General features: G+C 41.8%; 1 protein-coding gene and 1 long non-coding RNA gene across 3 annotated transcripts in view; one reads left to right on the top strand and one right to left on the bottom strand.

Moving 5' to 3' along the window:
• Positions 1-1,416: 1,416 nt before the first annotated feature.
• LOC149131035 (uncharacterized) lies at positions 1,417-6,795 on the top strand. Its single transcript, XR_016238515.1, has 2 exons — positions 1,417-1,531; positions 4,897-6,795. It is a non-coding gene; the product is annotated as an uncharacterized LOC149131035 (long non-coding RNA).
• The window catches only part of LOC149131034 (germinal-center associated nuclear protein-like), a 67,783-nt gene continuing 58,289 nt past the window's right edge, over positions 1,425-10,918 (bottom strand). For both annotated transcript variants that reach the window (XR_016238514.1, XM_089342628.1), the window contains one exon: positions 1,425-1,506. The gene's annotated coding sequence lies outside the window, so the exon portion shown is untranslated. The remainder of the gene's footprint in view (positions 1,507-10,918) is intronic.

Raw genomic sequence — 10,918 nt, 5'->3', positions numbered from 1 at the left:
GGTGGTGATGCTAAGTTGTCCCTACTCCAGAAAGTATTGGAAAATATGGGTAAGAAAACAGTAAATATATAAGGTGTACTCAGTGGAAGAAAGGAAAATTGAAAACGTTGAGGCAGAGGAAGCAGATTTGGAACAATTGTGGTTCAAGAAGGCAGGAAAGGCAAAAGAATATGCTGTAACCACAGTAACCTACATATCTTGGAAGAAGGACTTCCAGGATTAGGGTGGAGAGAATCCCACCAGAAACAGATGTGGCTTGGGTTGTGGCGGCTGTTCTTCTCAGAAGTAAAGAAGAAATAGCCGTCCTGCAGGCCACGAAAACAGAAAATTCTGTATAGAAAGAGCAAACATTGGACCTGATCATATTGGGTATTGGCAGAACCACTGAAAATATGGTGGAAACGGTGACCATTGGAGACGTAGTGTTGAGAGTGGGGGTGGGGGTGGAGGGCAGAACCCCTGGTTGCTTTAAATGTGGCTAAAAAAGGCCTCTGCAGAAGCAGAGAAGTCAGGAAGAAGTTAGAAAGGGGCCGGAGAAGGTGCAACAGGAAGAAAAGAGAAACAAAGAACAGTGGATGGTAGCTGAAGGAAGAGGAAGAAAGGACAGATTGAATTAGAACCCCAAGCCATACACCCCGTCCCACCCCACCCCGCCCACCCCACCTTCGCAGACACCCCCCTCCGCCCATTCCCCTCCGATACAAAGCAAGTGAAAAAAAAACAAATGCAAAAAAACACAAGGCTCAACAGGCTCCCCCCCTCCCACTGGAAATTGTTTCGCGCGTGTTTGAAAGGCGTAGACCAGGAAGGGATCCAGAAGAGAACAAAATGGAGAACTGCAAGATTTGTGCATGTCGATGGATGGACAAACACTGAGGTGTCCGAAAGCCAAAAAAACGACGAAATATTGAGATTCAAGAGGGGTTATAAGTGTTGGAAGGTGAAATGTGATTTAAAGACGATATCAGACAATATAAAGTACGACGAACTGACATAGAGATACTCCACAGCCATTACAAGCCTTCAATTCCATTACAACTTTTTCTCTCTCTCTCTCGAGCTATAGAAAGACAAATACACACTTTATATACCTACAGACATCTATATAAACACACATGTAATAATAAACAGACACGTTTCCTTAGAAACCTTTCACTAAAAAACACATTTTCGAAGGTGAGGGGCGTGACTGCATCCACACCCTTTTTCTTTAAACATGTTTTATAAATGACATTTGGCAGAAATACGTTTGAAAACAATAATAAACGAATGCTGAAATTATAAAAATTAGTAGTAACGAAGTCTGAACAAAAGCAAAAGCATGTTAGTGTTTTGTTTTGTCTTTATTGAAACAAGCGAAAGCCAATTAAAAGGAAATCTCTTTGCCTTACCTTGTTCGAAAATGTCTGCAATTCAGCAGAAGACATCAGCTGTGAAATGGTTTTGGCTTCTTTTGCGATTTCTGGCGCAGAATTTTTCAGCGAATAACTTGTATTTTTCGATTTTCTGGAGATAGAATTACAGAATAAAGGTGAATTTTGTGGTTTATGCTTTGTCGGGTGTTGAACGAGAGAAATGTTGAAATTTACCTTTTTTTCACACATTCGAATTCACCGCCATTAATTGGCGCACACACCTGCTATTGCGCACGCGCACGCGAGTCGTGACTAGTCGATCCTACAATAACAATCTATTGCCAATGCATGTATGCACAAAACATGCAGGACGGTTTGTTTTGGTTTTTTTGAACAAAGTAAATAAAACACATTGTAAACAAAACGCAAACACCCTCATACATGTTTTGTGCGTGACGCGCGCTGGAGAGTCGTAGGATCCACTAGTCACGTCTCGCATGCGCGGATGCGCGACCTGGATCCAATCTTCTTGAATCGTACCTTGATATAATGTTTTCATTTCAAAATAAAACCAACAAAAATAATCTCCCATAATCTTTACCTCCGCTGATTTTTACATGCCCCGATGACCGATCTAAGAAATTTGGGGAACGATTTACTGTCTGGTGAATGGAACCGAGTATATGCAGATTCCAATAGCTTGCCAAATTGTCAGTCATAAATTTTCTGCAAGAACGTTTTGTCTGATAACATTCTCCAACATCTCTGCACTCCTATCGGGTAGACGTTGAAGAAATCCTTTTTCTGGTTGTGGTGTCATAACATCCAACAACCCAAGTTTTGCGACACATTCGTCGTCCATTGTTCTTCTTTTTGAAGAACAAACTTTCATGGAACTCCACTCTATGGTCCGGACCAGCAATTGGAGTTTTGTCCGGCACCAGTTTTTTGCCAAACAAACATCTCTACAGAACTGGTGCCACTGAACGGCAGTTCTTATATCAATGCAATTTATTCTTGCAGATATCGTGACAGTTAATTCGAGAATGAAAAATAAAATTAAACACTAAATAAAAAAAAAAATTCCATATAATGGCAGCTTGGAGTTTTCTCCAAAGTTCCTTTCCTGATGGAAAGAGGAATTGTATCTTTTTTACTTTTAGCTCACTTTCTTTTGACAAAATCCCGTCAATAGAACGACTAGAATTTTGAAAATTCATTGAACAGCCATGCTACATGGCAGTGAAACATGGGCTGTGACTGCTGAGGACATGCGTAAGCTCGCAAGGAATGAAGCCAGTATGCTCCGCTGGATGTGTAATGTCAGTGTGCATACCCGTCAGGGTGTAAGTATCTTGAGAGAAAAGCTGAACATAAGAAGCATTAGTTGTGGTGTGCAAGAGAGACGATTGCGCTGGTATGGACATGTGGTGAGAATGGATGAGGATAGCTGCGTGAAAAAGTGCCACACCCTAACAGTTGAGGGAACCCGTGGAAGAGGTAGGCCCAGGAAGACCTGGGCTGAGGTGGTGAGGCAAGACCTTCGAACATTGGGCCTCACCGAGGCGATGACTACTGACCGAGACCTTTGGAAATGTGCTGTGTGTGAGAAGACCCGGCAAGCCAAGTGAGATCGCTGCCAGTGCCCCTGGACTGGCTCTTGTGCGGGTGGCACATAAAAGACACCATTTTGAGCGTGGCCGTTGCCAGAACCGCCTGACTGGCCTTCGTGCAGGTGACACGTAAAAGCACCCACTACACTCTCTGAGTGGTTGGCGTTAGGAAGGGCATCCAGCTGTAGAAACTCTGCCAAATTAGATTGGAGCCTGGTGTTGCCATCCGGTTTTACCAGTCCTCAGTCAAATCGTCCAACCCATGCTAGCATGGAAAGCGGACGTTAAACGATGGTGATGATGATGATGATGTATGAGCCAATGAAGGAGACCTCTACATGGTAGCTGGACCTGCTAGAAATAGCAGCCAAATCTCCCTCAAATCACACCCTACTCTCTTATCGATGTATATATGTAAGTATGAGCCAATGAGGGAGGCCTCTACATGGTAGCTGGACCTGCTAGAAATAGCAGCCAAATCTCCCTCAAATCACACCCTACACTCTTACCTATGTATATATGTATGTATGAGCCAATGAGGGAGACCTCTACATGGTAGCTGGACCTGCTAGAAATAGCAGCCAAATCTCCCTCAAATCACACCCTACTCTCTTATCTATATATATATATATGTATGTATGTATGTATGAGCCAATGAGGGAGACCACTACATGGTGGCTAGACTCAGGATATGCTGTGTCATGTGGTTCTGGATTTGTTAATGACAGGATGGTCATGGCTGTGATACTTTTGATCATGGATTTTGCTAAATCTGGACTAACCTGAGGTTAAACAACACCAACAACAACAGCCACCACACTCCCCCCTTAATCCTTCAGCATCCTCACAACATCAGAAAAGAGGATGGTGTTCAACCACATTCCCATCTGGCAAACAAAACACTTCACAACCACTTGAAGACAGAACCACAGCGCAGAATGAGGGCAAACCAAAGTGTCAAGTGATCCAACACCATCTAAAAATGCTGTTGGTCAATTAGGATTGTTCCGATCACTGGAACAGCCTGCTCGTGAAATTAACAAGCAAGTGGCTAAGTGCACCACAGACATTTTTTACTGTTTTCTATATGCTTCAGCCATTTGACTGTAGTCATGCTGGAGCATCGCCTTAAAGGGTGTTAGTCGAAGAAATCAACCTCAGAACTTATTCTATCGCTTTCTTTTGTTGAACCACTAGGTTACAGGGACACAAACACACCAGCATTGGCTGTCAAGGAATGGTGGGGACAAACACAAAGACACACATATATGTGATGGGCTTCTTCCAGTTTCTTTCTACCAAATCCACTCACAAGGATTTGCTTAATCTGAGACTATAGTAGAAGACAAGATGCGACTGACATGCATACGGTAGATGTAGTTCTCAGGGAAATCCAACACAGAACACAGAACATGATAAGCTGGTCCACTGAATTACAGGTATGACTCATTTCTGCCAGCTGAGTGAGCTGAAGTAAAGTGTGGGAACCAAACCCACACCCTTACGATTATGAGCTGAATCTCCTAACCAGGAGCCACACACCTATAAAATAACAACATAACAGGATAATCAACCGACATCTAATCCTTTGTCCCCCAGACATTGCCAGGCAACTATTTCAACCCTGGATAAATCACCAAGAAAACTGGTTCCAAAATAACAGACTGCCAAACCCTATCTGATTTCTTAGCAGCAAACCCCATGGAACATCAGACAACTGACCCCGCTCCACTTAAACCCACAGAGATATCTCACATGCAAGAGACAAAACTACCAGGAGATACGTACAAGTGCAGGTGTGTAGCTTAGTGGTTAGAGGGCTTAGACGATTACAATTAAACACACGTATATTATCATTTATTAAATTGCATTCAATTTGCCATGCATTATTCGTTTCATTATCCATCATCTTTTCCTTCAATTTTCAGGTACATTGAAGACCCTTTATTTGTCATTGCTTCAATCGACGTGAACAAAGTGTCTGGCAAAAAGTTCTGCTGAGATCGAAAGGAAACTTTATCCACAAAACACACAGAGAATGTGCAGCAATGAAGGCCAAACAGTGGTGGACGAACATAATCCCTTAAAGACTGACACTTTCAAAGGTGGCTCTGCATGTATGTGTGTGTGTATGTGTGTAACAGAGTTTTGTTGAGTTGAAGTGGGATTTAAAGGGTGTAAACGAAGAGGCGACCAAGCGCAAGTTGAACCAAGACGGAACTAACTACAACTGTAGCTATTAAGACTGAACACTATACTATACATTACACAATGTAGTCCTAGATACACTCTGTCTGAATAACATCTGTCTGGAACATCTTTGATTGTAGAGCTGCCCGGATCAGGACTGACCTGGGATTAAACAACAACAACTGGCCTATACGTTTTGGCTCGAACTGCTAGAAGTAGTAACCAAATCTCGATTAAAATCCCACACAACTACTTCAAGCAGAGACGTAGGAATAGGATGGGATGGTCACGGCCAGAGTGACTTTGAGCACGAGCCTGCTCAGTCAGGTTTGACCCTGGGTTAAATAACAACACGCACACTATAATACAAAAGTAGCCTATACGCCTCTTTTTTCGAACCGACAAGTTACAGGGGCATAATCGCATCAACATTAGTTATACGGCGATGGTGGGGTGACATACAGACACACAAATACATACATTCGTATATATATGCGTGCGTGTTTGTGTGCTTACATATGTACCTACCTACGTCTCTCTCTCCCTCTCTCTCTCTCTCCACACACACATATATACATATATATAGAGAGAGAGATATATATATATATATACATATGTGATAATATACGGTAAAACCATATAACCGGAGGGGAGCTTACTCTCCAAGTAGAGAAGTGGGTAAATATAAATAGACCTCGTAACGATACCAGCTTCCAAATGGTTTCACGGCGAATTGGGGCCCCAAGTGACCTTTGTAAAGTCATTGGGGAGATTCCCGAGCCGATTATCGAGGTCTATTTAGATTTATATATATATCGTATATTTATAAAGAGGGCAAATTTAGCCATTTCTCGGTAGATTGAAAAAAAAGATGAACAACTGTAATCGATTTCCGAACATTATTGGGTTCTCATCAAACATGAAAAATAGAATTTATGTTGAGTCAGTCTCAATAAGTATAGATTTATTCATCGGAGAAAGTTACATAGTGACTGAAGGTTCGAGAGTTTCGTGCAGAGGCACTTATCAAACTAATTAAATCAACGTTTTCTATATAAAACGAAAAAGCAGGACAGTATCGGAAACAGATATGACGCAGATACTATTTTATATATAGGCAGGAAGACTTTTGGTTAATAATATGACAGAATTAAGGCAAGATAAAAAATGAAAGTTGTCAATATATAAGGTATTCTGCCTAAACTACATCTTTAAGATACGATTTGTTAGTAGTAACGCAAAAAGGAAACTATTTCCTAAGGAACTCAAGCAGATAGAGAGGAATAAAGACAAAAGGAAAGTAAAGATTTAATGAAAAGGTGAATCAGGTTGGAGTTGAAAAAAAAGGCACTTACCCAGGCAGTGGTCAAGCAAATAATGGTATGGAGTATTAAATGGTCGTTTTGTATTGAAAGAATTTTGAAGGGGTTTTATTTTTAGACTGGGGTCAAACGGTCGAATCCAGTCAACCGTGTTTTAAGTCTTTAGCAACACCAATTACAAAGAACTTGGGAGTGGTACTAAAAGATGGAGAGAAGTATTGACAGACAGAAACTAGGTGGGAGCTGTCTTCAAGAATTCAAGTAATGCTATATATTCAAAATTAACCATACATGCTGGTTTTGTTGTTATTGTTGCTGCTACTGTTGTTATTGTCAATTAAGTTTTGGTATTTTGACGCTATTTGCCTTCAGTTCAGAAGTTAGTGGTTCTAAACTCCCTAGGGAATTTTATGCCAGCTTCATTACTTTTATTTATTTATATGTTTATTTTTTTCTTTGTTTTGAAACGAGATCGAACTTAAGCATTTTATACCGATAGATTTTAAACACTTTTTTTCTGCAACTGGTAAGATTTTGTAGGGGATGCAAATTTTGATCTTGCAACCCCTGAAAACTCTAGGGGGTGTGGGTGCACCCGCTGCACCCCCTGTTCCCGGCCCTTGTATATATGCCTGTTTATATTTATATATATATACACACATACATATATATAGCGTGTATGTGCTTCATAGAAGCCCACAAATTTATATATATATATATAAAAGAAGAGGCGGGGAGCAGTAAATTTGAGTAAAATCTATTTAAGATTTAGTTGTTAAGTTAAATAAATGAGGGAAAGTGCGAGAGTTCCGTGAATGGATTTCGTCAAAGTTTGACGAGTCTGAATTACGAAACTCTTGAGTAACTTACGTAACCCTTCATAGATAGGTGTGTGTGTGTGTGTAGATAGACAGACAGAACGTAGACCGTTAGACAGACAGATAGATTTCTTTATTAGCTACACAGGGCCGTATACAGAGGGGAAAATACAATGTAGAACTTTTCTATTCGAAAGAAAGAAAGGAAAACAAAAACGATTAAAAAAGTTTGGGGCGTGTAAACAGCAAAATAAAGTGGAGTAAAAAGGTAAAACAAATTAAGTTTATCTGTGGAAAGAGGAGTCTGCGAAAAAGACCACGGTGACCTCAGGCAAGGAACCGAAACCAGTGCCCTAAGGACAGCTTCTAAGTAACGATGGTCAACCTTATCGAAGGCTTTCGATTGATTCAAACTGATCGGTGCCCCCAACCATGCACGATTCCTTAACTACCCTGTCTATGATGTAACGCATCAGATGGAAGTTGTCATGGATACTCCTGTCCGGTACAGCGCATGTTTGCGTCTCAACGATAAGCTCCAACCTCTCGGCTAGCACCGTGGCCAAAATTTTCAAATCCGCGTTGGGCAGAGTGATGGGCTGAAAATGATCTATAACAATCTCCTTGTTTGGATCTTTCTTTAACGCTACCACCGCTCCCCACCTCAAAAAACTGCGGATACTCCCATTTTGATGCCAGTGACAGTAGACTGCAGCCAAAATGCCTCCAAACAAGTCTGGAATATGACAATAAGGCTCGTAAGGCAGACCGTCCAAGCCCAGCCTGTCATTGCACCACATACACTCCAAGCCATGCAGGTAGGCACTAAAGTCCACCCTGCATTCTGACCCACCAGTTGTCCCGTACAGTCGGGCAAATTACTGTTGAAAGGCCTCACACATCCTTTCGGGCTCGAGTAATTCGCGCCCCTGTTCATCTGTCAGAGACCGAATGGTGGCTTTGTTGCCTTGTTGCGCCTCTGCCACTTTGACCTCTCAGGTGGCTCCAACTCCTTCGTTTCCCAGAGCACTCATCCTAGCTCTGACAACATATCCTTCGTGTTTGGCGTTGAAATGTTGGTCATGGGCCAACCTCACTGCCAACACATTGGACATGATGCCACATGTATGTGCCTCTTCTAATTTCTTAACTAGGTCTCCCTCTATTCTATTTCGATCTATCACTAGAGCCTTTTTATACCTAACCGAGTTTATTTTAATTGCTTTCTTTAGGGCATACCACCATCTATTGTTGATGCTGGTGCCCGTCAACGCCCTCTTAACTAGTGTGCTAATCCGGTCTCTGTAAGCCTGGCACGCCGTGAATAACGCATCTAGTTTCCAGTAACTGGGACCCTGCCTATGACTCTTATCTAAGTCAAACATACAAGTCACAAATTTATGACCTGTGTAGCTGACTATATGAAACTGTGGACAACCTACACTATCCCTATCCACTGTCCTGTAGAACACTATCTAACTATGATCAGGATGGCCCGATGCGATTGGTCCATGTCCACTTTAGTGCATTCAAGTGGTCCAGTCGGTACCTATCAGACAGTTGGAAATGTCTGAGTGGGTCTTTGAAGCATTTACATCCCCTTCTATTTCTATCTCTACCCACGTAGTCTAGTTGCATGTCCAAGGTAGCGTTCCAATCCCCCACTGAAAGTAAAAGTCGAGACGTTCCCAGGAAAACCTCTAGACGTCGAAAGAAATCCAGCTGACCTGTTAAGGACGGTGCATAAATTGTTATCGGTCGAAAAGCACACCATTGACATCCAAAACGACCAGCCTACCCTCCGGGTCTAGGAATATTGCTCTTACTTTGAGGTCCAGACTCTTCCTAAAAGCACCATGGTACCACCTCCTCCCATTCTTGGCAGACACGGAGAAAAACAAACGTCAAATTGTCTGCTGAACATGTGTTGGGGAGACCGTGGGTTGTGGAGTCTGGTCTCACTGATGGCTATATGTCTATTCTGTGACTCGATCTCATTTAACAGACAGCCTTGTTTCCATGGGGACCCCAAGCCACGCACATTTATACAACCTATTCTAAGCATGTTCCTATCGAAAGTTGTGTTTTACAAACAAAAGGAAAAGAATGAGAGAGAGAGAGAGAGAGAGAGAGAGAGAGAGAGAGAGAGAGAGAGAGAAAGTCACTGTTTGAAGGTTGGTTGTTCCCCTCTTCAAAATCATTTCTCAGAATGTTTTTTGTCCATTTTTTTTTTCCTGTTAATTACTTTTGAAATCTCCCTCCTGCATCAAGGTAGAGAGATTTCAGTATGTTTTGTGTCACGTGAAGGAGGTTTTTTTGTGTTGTGCATGGGTGATTGTTTGTTTTCACATTCACTTCTGTTGGTGTATTACATTAGGTCTGAATTGTTTGTGTTTATTGCTATCAACTTTCGTAGGGCCATTTGGTATTCGTGTGTTTGTAGTGTTGCTGTCAATCTTTTTTATTTTGTGTGGGAGTTTTGCTCTTCTGAGCGGTGAACCCTCCCTGCTTTGTTTGATTTTATGTCTCTTTTCTTTCCCCTTTTTCTTCTCCCCCCCCCCCTCCATGGCCATTTGCCATTCTTCTTTTAATTTTTACCGTTGTCACCCGATAACCAAGGTAAGTGGGAATCCTTAGAAATCCCCTGCAATCCAAACACTTTTTGTCGAGTGTCCCTTTGCCCGTTCTTCCGTATCAAATCTAACCTCGATCCAGGCAAATCTTTGCACTCTTGCAATATATGTTTTGAATGCTCATTATGACCTGTACACATTTCCCAACTGTTTCTTAAGTGGCCCCTTCTAATATCTTATTTTTTATGTTCAGGGTTTTGTAAATAATGGGGTTTTTTTGGGGTGGGGATGTCTTACAAAATGCTGTGTGAGGTGTTCAGTTTAATGGTTCTGTCTTCTTTATGTAATAATCGTTTACATTGTAGAAGTTCTTCCTTTGAGAAGGACTTTAAATATTTCTTGTGCTTTAAAACAGAAGCAAAATCATTTAGTTTGTCCGTGACATTGTTTGTTGTTCGGTGATGGCAGTTTTCAGGACGGAAGTGAGAGTAGTGGTGAGAGGAGAAGTGATAGTCGGGGTTGCCCTGCTGCTCGTTGTTTCATCAGTGTCTTCGTTGTTTCTGCCTCCCCTTCCCACTTGTATCAGTATGTGTATTGTCCTTATTCAAAAGGGTGAGTGTGACGGTGTCTCAATGTGTTGAGTGTTATTTGAAGTCTGCCTCGTCGGCGGCAATGGTGGAAATCCCAATTTTAATTTAAAGACCGAAACACTTGGCAGTCTTAGAAAGGCTGTCCATTTTTCTAGACAGATGAAAAACATTTTTATGAAATGTTTTAAATTCGAAAATTCACCCTTTAAAGGGTGAAAGCCTCGCTTGAGGCCAGGCAAAAGTTGTTGGGCAGCTTTTTAACAGAGAAAAATGACTTCAGCTTACGGAAGTCAACGTAACAAACAGCCGACAGATAGACAGACAGATGGGTGTACTGACGGACAGTCAGACAGATAGATAGGGGGATGGACTGACAGACAGATAAGCAGATATACATATATATATATATATACACTAGCAGAAATACCCGGCGTTGCCCGGGTTAAAGAGAATAATG

This window comes from Octopus bimaculoides, chromosome 26, assembly GCF_046866305.1.
Source record: "Octopus bimaculoides isolate indiv1 chromosome 26, ASM4686630v1, whole genome shotgun sequence".
Taxonomy (NCBI): domain Eukaryota; kingdom Metazoa; phylum Mollusca; class Cephalopoda; order Octopoda; family Octopodidae; genus Octopus; species Octopus bimaculoides.
Note: the sequence above shows the minus strand (reverse complement) of the source record. Positions and strands in the feature narration are given on the sequence as shown.